Here is a 14904-nt window from a genome sequence, read left to right as displayed (position 1 = left end):
AAAAAAAAACCAACGACTTCCTGCTTGTGCTGAGCCGTGCTGTGTTCGTGTGGCTTTCAGTGCGATTACCAGCTGTAACCCGACTGCAGTTAGAGCGGGGGCCCGGTTGGTGAGTAACTTTGTTTGCTGTCTGCCTCCTCTTGCGTTCGTCGGTCGTTCGGGTCGTTCCGGCGGTAGCGGGGGGGGGGGGCGGAGTCGGCGGTCGGCGGCGTGTTGCCGCGTTTGTGAAAAAAAAAAAAAAAAGAAAAGTTTTTTGTATCGCCGTTTTGAGCGATGGCAGCAGAGGCTACTCAGCGGTGCTCGCGCTGTGGGAAGCGCCGAGCACTGTCGGGCTTCTGCTCTGCAGGGTGTGGGGATACACCGGCAGAAGATGCCTTCCTGCAAGCGTGTGAGTTAGCCATCTCCCGTGTCAGCGGGGCACGGTCTCCGTCCCCGGGCCTTGAGGGCGACTCGGGGGGACTGCAAGGCTCTGCCGCGGCTGAGGGAAGGTCAGCGGCGGTCGGGGAGCCAGGGTCGCTAGGGGACGGCGCGGCTGCGCGCCCTAGCATTGAGCAGGCCGGTTCATCTTTAATGGGGTGAGTTCCTTCTCCCCGGAGTTTGTTATGTTATTGCACCGAGCTTTTCTGCTACAGGGCGCCCAGTCGGTACCGGCGACCTGGCCGTCCCTCCCTGGGCCTTCTACCTCCACGGGTTTAACCGGTGCTAAGGCCGGCCCGACTACGGGTCCTGTGCTGTCGCCTGGGCGGTCGCAGGGGGCGAAGAAACGCAGACTCGCGACCGTGGACGCGGAGGGTAATCTTCCCTTATCACCTTTCTCCCTTCCTGAATCATTAGAGGAAGGGGAGGTCTTAGATTGGGAGGCAGAGGACCCCCCGGGCAGGGAAGTTGATGATCCTTCCGCGCTCCGGCTGTTTCATAGAGAGGAGCTGGCATCCTTGATTTCCAAGGCTTTGCAGGGTTTACATATCTCTCAGGAAGAGGCTAAGGTGTCGGGTAACCCCCTGATGGCAGGTACACGTAAGCCACCTAAGTCCTTTCTGGTGCATGAAGCCATGCAGGAGCTGATCGCGGCGCAATGGGATACGCCGGAGGCCAGTTTACGAGTGGCAAAGGCCATGCGGCTCCTGTATCCGATTGACCCAAGTGAACTTGAAAAGTTTGGGTTACCTAGGGTGGACGCTTTGGTGGCAGCGGTAACGAAAAAGACTACCTTGCCGGTGGAAGGGGGGGTGACGCTAAAGGACGCGCAGGATCGGAAGATTGAATCTTCCCTAAAAATGTCCTTTGAAGTAGCTGCGGTTACCTTACAGGCCGCAATTTGCAGCTCGTATGCGGCGAGGGCATGTTTGCATTGGTCGCAAGGGATGACCGATAATTTAATGGAGTCCGGGGGTTCTGTCCCTCTGGAACTGGCTGATTTGGAGTCGGGCTTGGCTTATCTAGCAGACTCCTTATATGACATTATTCGAGCATCTGCGAAACAAATGTCTCTGTCAGTGGTATCGCGCAGATCCTTATGGCTCCGACATTGGGCGGCAGATGCTGCATCCAAGCTTAGGCTGGTGAGACTCCCTTTTAAAAGTGGTTTATTATTTGGAGAGGACTTAGAGAAATTGGTGAAGGATTTTGGGGATACCAAAACACAGCGTCTACCGGAGGATAGGGCTAGGCCCCCGGTGAGATCCTCCTCGTCTAGACCGCGCTTCAGAGATGTTAGGCGGTCCAGGTCTGGTAAACCATTCTTCAGATCAGCCTGTGGTTCTTTCTCTGCTTCGAGGCCTAGGTTTCAGCAGAGGAGTTCCTTTCGTACGGCGAAACCCTCTTCAGGTCAGCCAACACGTACCCCAACCAGTCGCACTCCGCAATGACGGGGGCTTGGCTCCCTCCGCCCTTCCCTTAGGGGGCGGCTTTCGGCGTTTCGGGCGGAGTGGGCCACAATCACGTCAGATCAGTGGGTGTTGGACATTGTTCAAGAAGGGTACAAGTTGGAGTTCGCCTCTCCCGTCGAAGATTCTTTCTTGGTGTCCCCGTGCCATGGGGCGGCCAAGGGAGAGGCGGTTCGCATGACTCTTCAGGGGCTGCTCGATCTGGGGGCGGTGGTACCGGTGCCCCCGGAGGAGGTAGGCCGCGGGATATATTCCCTTTACTTCATTGTACCAAAGAAGGGGGGGTCGTTCAGACCGGTGCTGGACCTCAAAGTGGTCAACAGATTTCTCAGTGTTCGCCATTTCCGGATGGAGACGGTGCGCTCGGTCATTGCGGCGGTTCGACCGGGAGAGTTCCTCACGTCCCTAGATCTCAAGGAGGCGTACCTACATATCCCGATCTGGCCTCCGCATCAGCGGTATCTGAGGTTTGCGATTCTTGGCCAGCATTATCAGTTTCGGGCCATGCCCTTTGGCTTGGCGACGGCTCCCCGCACCTTTTCCAAAGTCATGGTCGTGGTAGCAGCCTTTCTTCGCAAGGAAGGGATTCGAGTACACCCTTACTTAGACGACTGGTTGATCCGCGCCTCGTCCAGACAGGAGAGTTTGTCGGTCACTCAGAGGGTAATCTCTCTCCTTCAGTCGTTGGGGTGGATCGTCAATTTTCCCAAGAGTGTTCTGTCCCCGTCGCAGTCTTTGGTGCATCTGGGGGTCAGATTCGACACTGCTCTGGGGAGAGTATTTCTACCCCGAGACCGGGGAGAGAAATTGCAGGATCAGATTCGCCTTCTTCTCGGGTCGCCCAGACCTCGGGTTTGGGATTATGTGCAGGTTCTGAGCTCCATGGTAGCGACTCTGGAGGTGGTCCCCTGGGCTCGGGGCCACATGAGGCCCTTACAACAGTCGCTTCTCTCTCGCTGGTCCCCAGCTTCTCTGGACTACAATGTGCGTCTCCAATGGAGTCCTCAGGCGGCTCGCAGCATGCAGTGGTGGCTACACGAGTTGCACCTGTGGCGGGGCATGCCGTTAGCCACACCAGATTGGGTGGTGGTGACAACGGATGCCAGTCTGCGGGGCTGGGGGGCCCAGTGCCTGCAAGCGTCGGTGCAGGGAGTGTGGTCCTTAGAGGAAACCCAGTGGCCCATCAATCTGTTGGAGTTTAAAGCGATCAGATTGGCGCTGAGGGCTTTTCAGTCCCTGATTCAGAATCTTTTCGGACAGTGTCACGGCGGTCGCTTATGTCAATCGTCAGGGGGGCACTCGGAGTCCGCAGTTGGCCGAAGAGGCAAGGAGACTGTTTCAGTGGGCAGAAGGGCATGTTCCGCTTCTGTCGGCGGCATACATTGCAGGTCATGAAAATGTGCAAGCGGACTTCCTCAGCAGAAATCTTCTAGATCCGGGCGAGTGGGAATTGTCGGCTCGAGCGTTCGGCCTGCTAGTCCGTCGGTGGGGGTTGCCAGAGTTGGATCTCATGGCTTCGTCCCGCAATGCGAAATTGCCTCGCTTCTTCAGCAGACGCAAGGAGAAGGGCTCGGAGGGGGTGGACGCGTTGGCCCTCCCATGGCCTCCAAATTCCCTTCTGTATGTGTTCCCGCCTTGGCCCATGATAGGGCGGGTGTTACAACGCATCTCTCTCTTTCACGGCAGGGTGATCCTGGTGGCTCCGGATTGGCCGCGTCGACCGTGGTACGCAGATCTCATTCAGCTTTCAGTAGGCGATCGGGTGACGTTCCCGGTAACTCCGGACTTACTAACTCAGGGCCCCATCTGGATGGAAGATCCGGGCCGCTTTGGTCTTACGGCCTGGCTCTTGAGCGGTCAAGGCTAAAGAAGAAGGGCTATTCGGAGCAGGTGTTTGCCACGCTTCTTAACGCTAAGAAGATTTCGACTTCGACCTCCTATGCGAGAGTCTGGAAGATTTTTGATGCTTGGTGCGGACGACAGGGAATCGCGCCCTTCCATGCATCGCTGCCGGCTATTCTTGCCTTTCTGCAGGAAGGCGTAGAGAAAGGATTAGCCTATAACTCTTTAAGGGTTCAGGTGGCGGCCATTACCTGTTACAGGGGCCGGGTGGCTGGCGAGTCGCTAGCTTCGCAGCCGGACGTGGTCCGTTTCCTCAAAGGGGTTCACCATATCCGCCCGCCGGTAAGGCGAATTTGTCCATCCTGGAATCTTAAACTCGTCCTTGGGAGGTTGCAGGGGGCACCTTTTGAGCCCCTATCAGCGGCCACTTTGAAGGATGTCACGCTGAAGACTGTGTTCTTGGTGGCGATGGCTTCGGCGAGGCGAGTTTCGGAACTTCAGGCGCTTTCTTGCAGAGAACCCTTTTTACGGTTTTCTGAGACGGGGGTGTCAGTGCGGCCGGTGCCGTCCTTCCTGCCTAAGGTGATTTCTTCTTTTCATGTGAACCAGAGTGTATTCCTCCCATCCTTCCGGAAGGAGGATTGGGGTAAACGATTTTTGTCTTTGCGTCGACTAGATGTACGGCGTATGCTTCTCCATTATTTGGGGGTGACGAATGATTTTCGTAGGTCGGACCATCTCTTTGTATTGTTCGCGGGTAAGAACAAGGGGATGGCGGCGTCTAAAGCGTCCATTGCGCGTTGGGTCAAGGAGGCGATTGCTTCGGCTTATGTTTTGACAGGGAAGAAAGTACCGGAGCACCTTCATGCTCATTCCACTCGGGCATTGGCTACGTCTTGGGCGGAGTCCGGGGGGATGTCTTTGGAGGAAATTTGCCGGGCGGCCACTTGGTCATCGGGTAATACCTTTTCGAAGCATTACCGTTTAGACGTAGCAGCCCGTGCGGAAGCCAGTTTTGGGGCGGCAGTGCTGGCGGAAGCGGCATTGGCGTCCCACCCAGTTTGAGTTTGCTTTGCTACATCCCACTAGTCTGGATTCATCTGCTGCTTTGCTATGGAAGGTAAAATTATGGTCTTACCTGTTAATTTTCTTTCCTTTAGAAGCAGCAGATGAATCCAGAGCCCCTCCCCAGGTGCACTGTAGGTGTGTAGGGTGTTTGTTTATTGGTTCAGTTGGGATATGGTTGGTAATTGTATTATTTAGTTTATGAGTGGCGCATTTTCTACTGGAATGAAGTTTTGTGGATGCTCATGCTCCTTTCGGGCTGCTTGGGCAAAATGCATAACTGAATCAACAGGAGGAACACCAGGCTTTAAGGCCAACTGTTAATCAGTTCTCTATCTCCACCTGCTGGTCGATGTGAGCTATACCCACTAGTCTGGATTCATCTGCTGCTTCTAAAGGAAAGAAAATTAACAGGTAAGACCATAATTTTACCATCTCATGCATATTCATTGGGGAAATCCTGAAAACCTGACTGGATTGCGGCCCTCGAGGAGAGACTTTGACACCCCTGGTCTAACCCAAGATTTATAAACTATAAAGAGTTTTACTTCATGCAGTTATCATTTCTTTAATAAGACATTAACTATTTTTTTCTGAGGCTCTCCAAGTACCTACAAATTCAAAATGTGGCCCTGCAAAGGGTTTGAGTTTGAGACCACTGGTCTAACCCAGTATGGCTATTCTTAAGTTCTTATCTCTATTAGTATGTTTTGCATGTTCGGATTTACAGAATGAGCCTCACTGGTAGTTATTCTTCTATACTCCAAATATTTCATTTCAGATTATGACATATATTCAAGATATATTTGTTAACAAAAATAAATATGTCTTTATGACTATTACTATTTAGGATTTCTCCCCACAATTTGTCTTCCAGAAGCCAAAAGGATTTTGGATGAATCAGCATCTGGATGAAATGGAAAATCTTGGAATGGACCAAATAGAACCTCTTTTAAAGAAGGAGAGAGAGAACCTTGATATCTGATATAACACCATGGTAGCAGATATCCTTCGGAAGAAGTTAAGGAAATTATTTTTGCCAATAATTTTTAGCTATTAAGTCTAGTGTAATGTGCTTTTTGGTTGCTTCAAAGTGTTCCCTCTAAGGTGAGCGCATGAGCGATTGCTCACTATTTTCAGTGGCGTCGCTCATACGCTTTCTCCTGTCGCTCACTCGAGGGCGAAGTGAGAGGAAGCGGCGGCGGCCTGTATTTTAAAGTTGAAATATGCAGCGGCGGCTCCTCTCAAGATCCCCGACTGCATCGGACTTCCGACGCAGGTGGGGATTCGTGAGAGGAGCCGCTGCCATGTCTTCAGTGTCATACCGGGGGGGGGGGGGGGGAGCGGTCCGCCCTGGCTGTGCACCGCCCTAAGGCTGCAGTCGGAGAGGAAGTTCGGGCCAGCCAATCGCTGCCTGGCTGGGCGGAACTTCCTCTCCGACGGCAGAATTGACGTCGGGGGAAGCAAAGAGAGCTTGGGGCAGCCGCGGTGGTGGCTTTGGGGCCTGTTTCCCCCGATGGTTGCAGCGGTGGCTTTGGCGCCTGTTTCCCCCGATGGTTGCAGCAGTGGCTTTGGGGCCTGTTTCCCCCGATGGTTGCGGCGGTGGCTTTGGGGCCTGTTTCCCCCGATGGTGGCAGCAGTAGCTTTGTGGAGGGTAGGGAGAAAGAAAGGGGGCAGGCAAGTAGACAGAAGGGAAACAGAAAAAAAGAAAGGGGGCATCAAGAGAGAAAAAAGAAAGAAAGGGCAGGGAGAGAGGAAGAAAAAGTTGGGGGAGGGAATGAGGTCTGGAGGAGAGGAAGCATACAGGCTGAAAGAAGGGAAGAAAGATTGGATGCACAGTCAGAAGATGAAAGTGCAACCAGAGACTCATGAAATCACCAGACAAGGTAGGAAAAATGATTTTATTTTCAATTTAGTGATCAAAATGTGTCTGAATTTATATATGCTGTCTATATTTTGCACTATGGCCCCCTTTTACTAAACTGCAACAGTGTTTTTTAGCGCAGGGAGCCTATGAGCGTCGAGAGCAGCGCTGGGCATTTAGCGCAGTTCCCTGCGCTAAAAACTGCTATTGCGGTTTAATAAAAAGGGAGGGGGTATATTTGTCTATTTTTGTATGGTTGTTACTGAGATGACAATGCATAGAGTCATCTGCCTTGACCTCTTTGAAAAAAAAACCAGAATAGGAATGATAATTAACATTTTCTCAGCATATAGTGTGCTTTGTGTTTTTTAATTTTATTGTTGGTAGATCATTTTGACTTGGTCATTTTAAAGTAGCTCGCAAGCCCAAAACGTTTAGGCACCCCTGAGTTAGAGCGTTGAAGCTGTGTATTTCTATTTTATCCCCCCTTTTACAAAACTGTGGAGCGTTTTTTAACGCCAGCCGTGGTGGTAGCAGCGCTGATGCTCAGAATTCTATGAGCATCAGAGCTGTTACCACCGTGGCTAAAATCCACACTACAGTTTTGTAAAAGGGGAAGGGGTTAGTTTGTGATGACATATTCCATACTAGGCGAAGGTGTTTTCTGTGTTCTGTGTATTCGAAAGGCATGGTTTTCTGTTAGGATTGACGGTGTAGGATTGATCTGTGCTGGTCTGACTTGTTTAGTTTTACAATGGGTGTATTGATGTACTGCTCACTGCAATATGCAAGATGCTGCCTTTTCCTAGGTACTCATGTGTGACGTGTGGCTTGTTACTAAAAATCATGTTTTTCGTACAAATGGGGGGGGGGGGTGCCAAAAAATGATGGGCATTGGGTGTTACATATGCTAGGTACGCTACTATATGTAAAGATACCAGAAAGCTGGCAAAGCAAAAACTTTAAGTAAATTGTTATTCTTCTAAGTTTTGAGTATTTAACCCTCCCACAATCTTACGGGCACTCGTTTCAAGTTTATTGAGATTTTGATTTAAACACAATATCAAATATTTTCAATGCGTATAACAAAAATAAATTTGGGGAAATAAATAAAACCATTTGAACAATTAACATACAAACATATCCATAGATGATTAAAAATACATAAGGAGTACAAGGATAAACTACATTTGTTTAAAAATGCGTCCTCCGTGCCTGCTCATAAATTTGTGGAGTATGTAACTTGTTGCTCATGCATATTTTTTTTTGCACACACCTCATCAATCTTTAGAGGGAACTTTGGTGTGGATTCCTGTATTATTTAGATTTGGATTCATCTCACCCATGTATGACTTTTATCATAGCTAGTTATTTTTTTTATCAGCTAGGCTGAAACCCTGACTTAATCCAATTTGTTCTATTGTACAAATAAATAACTGTTTTCTATGTTGCTTAGCTTTGAAAACTATCATAAGTACACAAATTACATACCACCGAGTGACATTAATAACAGGCTATAATAGCTGGATCATTATTGTTCTGGACCATGTTGAGTTTGTGGGAATGACCTTCAGATCATTCCCCAGCTGAGCTGAGAAGGGGATATGCCTCTGGGGTTGCTCTCCCTGATGAACTGACGGCACCGATTGCTGACCAAATGCATCTCTTAGGAGGCAACTTGATAACTGCTGTGTAGAGCAATCTGATCGCATTCATTTCATCTCATGCGGGCATAGTAATTGACTCTTGTAATCAAGCTGCTATGTTAATATTAAAACATAATCCTTTCTATCTCAATGTAACTGGCTTCAAAGGTTGCATTTCTGAGTATTCTCAGCAGGGAAACCACCTTAGTCAGACTGTTTTACAATATTTCAAACTATGCATCAGCTTTATGGCAGAGATTAATTACTTTTTTCTTTATATAGACTTACGGAAAGGCTGGGTGGTCACAGAATGCTGCATATCAGTTTTGCAAGAGCAGCGAGACAGTAAGCGGACCAAAACAAATCATGCGGGTAGAAGACAATTTATTTCAGAACAGACAAACTAAAATTATGCCTGAATTGCCATGTTTTGCTTAAAAAATAGGCTGCATCAGGGGCTTTCAAACTGTTAAATAAATATAATAAATATGCTTTATTAACATTTGATATACCACTTAAACATATTACAGATCTAAGTGGTTTACAATAAAATACAGGTACAGTACTCTCCCAAAATTCAGGGGGTTCTGTTTCAGGAACCCCCACAAATTTTGAGCCTGTCAAGAGGCAGGAGAGGGCAGCTGGAGCACCGGCGGGTGAAGAAAATCACTCACGATCTGCTCCGACCACCTCTTCCTGTAGTAATGTCAGGCTACACCAATCAGGAGCTGCTTTGACACCCAGCTCCTGATTGGTGTAGCCCGACTTTACTACAGGAAGAGGCGGTCAGAGCAGACTGTGAATGGGCGAACCGCAAATTTGCGGGGGAACACTGTACTTAGAACTTCCCTATCTGTCCCAAAGGCTCACAAACTAGCTAAAGGACCTGAATAAAAAATTATTAAAATAGATAAGATATAACAAAATTCTAAGAATTGTGAGGGAAAGATACAATTCAAATAAGAAGAAAAGAAATAAAAAGAATAAAATTAAAATATACAAATAAGTTAAGAGATTGGAGATTGAGCAAAATAAATTCCAATCTGGTGCTAAGTCCAATCATTAATCCAGTCCAAAGGATTGATGCAGAGAAGTGACGGTGTGCTGTAGGGTCATCCCTGACAGAGGTGAAGGAATCAACAGCTGCAATCTGGGCCCAAGAGCAGAAGGCAAAGAAACTGAGAAGAAGAGGCAGGCCACGAATGAATATCAATGCAAGAAAATCAAAACCTGTATAAATGAATGAATTAAAAAACTAATTAAACAAATAATTTAAAGTCTGCAAATCATGGCCCTCTTTTACTAAGCCACAGTAGAGATTTCTACTGCGGCCCAGGGCGCTAAATGCTCTGACGCTGCTCCAACACTCACAGGAATTCTATGAGCGTTGGAGCAGCATTGGAGCATTTAGTGCTCTGGGCCACGGTAGAAACCTCTACCGTGGCTTAGTTAAAAAGGGCATCAGTAAAAATGAAGAAACCATGATTGCATTACATTACATTTCTAGACTGCAAAACCTCATGGATCGATGTGGTTCACAAAGAGTAAGAAACTGGACAAATCCAGCGACCTACAGAGTAATCTTAAAGCCCTTTTTAATTTTCTAAAAATCGTACAGAGACGACTTTAATAACTTTCTGAAGTGTGTGTATGGGCAAGACCTTGTGAACAAAGTACCCAACTCCTTATCCTAACTAGCTGCCTGATAGGCAAACAGGTGCTAGAAAAACTTCTTATGCATGCAACTTCGAACAGGAGGAAAAACAAATAGAGATATAGTACGTAATGTACAATTTGCTTTGAACAAGGTCAATAATTCCAATAAGTACTCAGGTACCTGCCCATATAAGACTTTGTAACAAAGGGTCCCATATTTAAACACTACACAGGCCTCAAATGGGAGCCAGTGGAATTCTCTATTGTAGGATGTTCGGTCTGGCTCCAGGATACCTATCCTCCCAATTTAAGTTACATAAGTCCAGCAAAAATACTTGAAATAATTACATGTTTATTTATCCATCTTTAAAAGCATGTCGCTATAAGAGATTTCTGGACAAGACTTTTGCATTTCAGTTAGGAAAAATGAATCCCTGGTTAAGAACTCTGATTCCACAAGCACAATCTTATTATGCTTTTAGGAAATTATTAAAAACTTGTCTATTTGATAAATTTGTAACTTGAATATTGTTGTATCTCTGCCTTCTTTGATGTGAACTGCCTAAAACTCATGGTTGGGCGGTATATAAGAATAAAGATTATTATTATTATATAATCTGATAAGCGCAGTGCTACATTCTGAATTTGATGCAATCTAACTAAATTTGTACGATGCCCGACAAGGTGCACTGAATTACAATAGTCCTGAGTACTAAGTATCAGAGATTGAACTAGAGTCCCTAATGTCACAGGGTTGAAATATGATTTAATAGTACGCAGTTTCCACAAAATGAAAAAGCGTTTTTTGACCAATGCTGAAGTAAATGCCTTCACAGACAAATTTCTATCTAGGTACATGCCCAAATTTTTAATTTCTGATTCAATAGGATAAATAATTCCACCAAGTGTCAAATCTCTGGATTTGAAGCAAAAAAAAAAAGTTTTATTCTGGTTGAACTTTACTGTAATTTATAATCTCTCATACAATTATTCATATTGCACATAGGGCTCCTTTTACAAAGGTGCGCTAGCGATTTTAGCGCACGCACTAGCCGAAAAACTACCGCCTGCTCAAGAGGAGGCAATAGCAGCTAGCGCTAAGGCCCTAACGCACCTTTGTAAAAGGAGCCCATTAAGAGAAGCACTAAGATTGTCAAAAAATAGGAATAACAATCGTGATGTCAGCCACTTAACTAAAGATCTTCAGATTGAAAGCTGCTAGTTTCTCACCCAAGGATGCCAAATAGATAGAGCACTGGGGACAGTGAGGAGCCAAGTGGAACATCGCACAGGTTATGTCAGACAATTAGGGGGAATTCTACAATTTATCCCTCTCCCCCCTCTACAAGTCATGTTAGGATTTTTTATCGTTGGCCATGGTGGTGTTAATTCTGACACTCATAGGAATTTTGTGAGTGTCAGAGCTAATACCACCGAGGCCAACAATAAAAAAGCCTAATTCAGCTTTGTAAAAGGGGGGGAGGGGTTAGTGTGTGCTAACGAGCGGCGGAGCAGGAAGCGCCGCCACTGCTCAACATCCGCTGCTGCGCCCTTCCACACCGTACCGCCAGGATCAGGAGGCTCGAGACACGCGGAGAAACGTTGAGATGTCACATTCAGAAAGGCTGCGTGCGTTCACCTGGAGCCCATCTAGGCCTCGCCATTTGCACGGCTCTAGTACACAAAAAGCAGCTGCCCCTCCGTGCAGAATCACCCTCAAAATGGCAACCATTTGCTTCACTACCACCCAGAGAACCGCCTTCCTTGCATCAGCTGCTCTTATCTGTACCCTTCTCTTCCACTGCCAATTCCAGGCTTCCTTCCTTTTATCCAGCTGCCCACTATGCCTGGAAGAAATGAGGAGCCCAGAAGAGCGAAGGCAGGGAGGGAGAGAATCTGGCTGGAGCTGCTGGGCAGAATTTAAAAAGGTACTGGGGGTGGGTGGGACGGGGCTGGCTGGCTGATTTGGAGCTGGCTGAGGGCAGGCTGGCTTGGGGCTGCCTACCATTAGACGTGCCCACCACTAGATGTGCCCTTTACCTTGTCCCGGTCTACCACTAGAGGGGGGGACAGGGTACAGGGCACACCATTTGGTTCAGAATTTTTTTTTCTTGGTTTTCCCTCCTCTAGAGGTGGGTTCATCCTATGGTCAGGTGCATCTTATGGAGCAAAAAATACAGTAACTTAAATAAAAAACTAACCATTGAACATAATAGCAATAATTGTAATTTCAAGTGCTATTATGTTTGTTAGGGGTTTGTTTTATTCAAGTTGTGCCGCTTTATATACTTTTAGTTTTGCTGAGCCTTGTTAATCTAGAGGGAAGTGCTTCTTATTGTTTCTCCACACAAGGCCAATTTATCCTTCATTTTTTTTGCTGCTTTTTTACGATGAACCATTGCTGCCACTGTGTCTTTAAGCTTTAACTTTGGCTGTTGCACTTGTTCCACACTAATCTTCCTTAACATTATCTATATTTTTGAGATAATAAATCAACTTTAGCAGCAAGATTAAATACTTCTTGAGTAGATTTGGAAACTGTTTTATCAAGCCTTTATAGGACCTGCCAAATGCTCTCCAGGGTCACCAACTCGGGAGCTGATCATTCCAACGCAGCTCCTAAACTCACTTTCTCAGCACTCCATTCACTGTGCCTGCTTCCCTCAGAGCGGGCAGCCAGTCATACAATATCTGCCCCTGCAGTTATTGTATGACTGACAGAGACCATATGACTATCAGATAAGGTGGAGTGTTGGCGGTCGGATACAACTAAATGGATAATATGGTAGTAGTAGTAAATAAGATACCCATAGGAATGTAATGGGTATCTTAGCATTTAGCATATGCTAATCATTACTGTGCACTAAATTGGTTAGCACGCCTTAATAAAAGGACCCCTAAATCATAACATATGAACATGTAATGCAAATACAGTATAATATTTCAATAAAGAGTTTAAAAATGAAGAAAGAACATAAGAATAGCCTTACTGGGTCAGACCAATGGTGCATCTAGCCCAGTATCTTCACGGAGGTCAATCCAAGTCACAAGTACCTGGAAAAAACCCAAATAGTATCAGCGTTCCATGCCACCGATCCCGGCCAAGCAGTGGTTTCTCCCTTTTTTTGCAGTAGGAACTCTTTACCGTTCTGCTACACATAAGAAAATGCAAAAAATGTAAGAAATATTCCATCTTTTTGACGTACCCAGTATTGCACCCCGCATTTTATGATAAATCATGTTTACATTAACTTGAATGCATTGTGTGCTCTGATATATCATGATGTTCTAAACGCCTCAGATGTGACATCACTGTTCACAAAGGCTTTCCAAAATAATAGCTTGTGATGTCACAGCTCTATGCTTATGAGTTCAGTTCAGCATAAACAACAGCTGCAGCTAAGCTGAAAGAGAAAAACGCCTATTTTCATGCTAATGCTCATGAAAATAAGGAACAAGAGAACAGGCAATTAAAAATAAATAAATCAAAGCATTTCCTGAGGCACTGTCTCTCTTCAAAGCTGCATCTTCTGTTTTCCCATACATCTTAAAAACTCTACCTCCCCAGCAAAAGATGCCATCTGCTGCTTTTAAATAAACTCAAAACTTGTGTGCAGCCTGGTTTGGCTATAATTTAATTGTCCTTTATATGTTATAATGGCAGGTGAAGTTAATAAACAGAGTGAAATGAGCAGCCAAATATAAAATACAGTAGATATAGAAATGGATTGTCCTTTGGCTGAGCATGGGGAACACTACTTAATGAGGTTATCTGTAGAGTGTCCTTGGTTGGAGGTAGAGAGCTGCTGGTCCAAATCATTCCAAGTCCTGGAATTATGAGATGGTGAAATAAAATGTAGCACTAGGAATGATAGACTGAATAGCAAATTTTCAGGTCAAAACATTTCTGTAGGATTTCCAAAATAGTAAATAATCAAATAGCCTCTATGTCTAACCAGCTCCTATGCTTTATTTTGGACTGTTCAGAAGTGGCCATTGTTAACAGACATTTACTGCTAGCAACCAATGGCCAACTATCACCTCCTCATACCTATATGGCATGCAAACCTCTGCCCCTACATCCCAAATTGACTACTTTGCTCACAAGAAGAAAAGCAATTATGTGTGCCCTCAGGACACTCTTTCCACCTTAAGAACACTTGAAAAAGATCTTACACTACTTACCACGCCACTGGAACTACCTACCCGCATAAGATCATTAAAAAGCCTACTGAACTTCAGGAAGGCAATACAAACTCACCTCTTCCCCCTATCCTCTATGAGTGTGCCAATCCAAATTCCCCAAACCTTCTGACAAAGTGTCCCTGACCTTCCTCTGTCTTGAGTCTCAAATGCTATGTGCTTTGTCCTATGTCTGACCATGCCATCTTTTTTCGTAAAATGTTCTTCCACACTCTGTCATACTGTTCACCATCTATGTCCTACTGTACTATATCACAAAAATAAATGTAAACAAGAAAGGATGTCAAATAAATCAGTAGCAAAGAAAACACCCTCAATGTGCTCAGGATTTCGTATCTGATCTTCTCTAAAAGGGAGAAAAGACCTCAGTGTCCAATAGGGGTTCTCAAAATAACTACCCACATAGACAAGCTGGTTTCAAATAGAACTTGAAGCCAGCAGACACATCCTTGGTCAAAAAACTCCCAAAAAGAATGAAGACGCAATTTCAGAATCACTTTCCAAAAAAAACAGTCTGTGCAAAACGCTGTCTTCTCAATGTCTTTTCAGTAGATTTACCCGAATATCTGGGGCTTGAAAGCAGGAAAAAACCGACTCCATAGGGGATCAGCTTAGAGCATAGCGGCTACTTCAATATCGTGGAGGCGGGCTAGTGGTTGTATTGAAGTAGCCGCCATGCTCTAAGCTGATCCCCTATGGAGCCGGTTTTTTCCTGCTTTCAAGCCCCAGATTTTCGGGTAAA

At 46.1% G+C, this 14904-nt stretch overlaps 1 long non-coding RNA gene across 2 annotated transcripts in view; it reads left to right on the top strand.

Moving 5' to 3' along the window:
• The window catches only part of LOC117351897, a 212152-nt gene that overhangs the window by 5002 nt on the left and 192246 nt on the right, over positions 1 to 14904 (top strand). For both annotated transcript variants that reach the window (XR_004537524.1, XR_004537523.1), the window contains exon 2: positions 5671 to 5813. This is a non-coding gene — a long non-coding RNA (uncharacterized LOC117351897). The remainder of the gene's footprint in view (positions 1 to 5670; positions 5814 to 14904) is intronic.

The sequence above is a fragment of the Geotrypetes seraphini genome, chromosome 18 (genome assembly GCF_902459505.1).
Source record: "Geotrypetes seraphini chromosome 18, aGeoSer1.1, whole genome shotgun sequence".
NCBI classification, from domain to species: Eukaryota; Metazoa; Chordata; class Amphibia; order Gymnophiona; family Dermophiidae; genus Geotrypetes; species Geotrypetes seraphini.
Note: the sequence above shows the minus strand (reverse complement) of the source record. Positions and strands in the feature narration are given on the sequence as shown.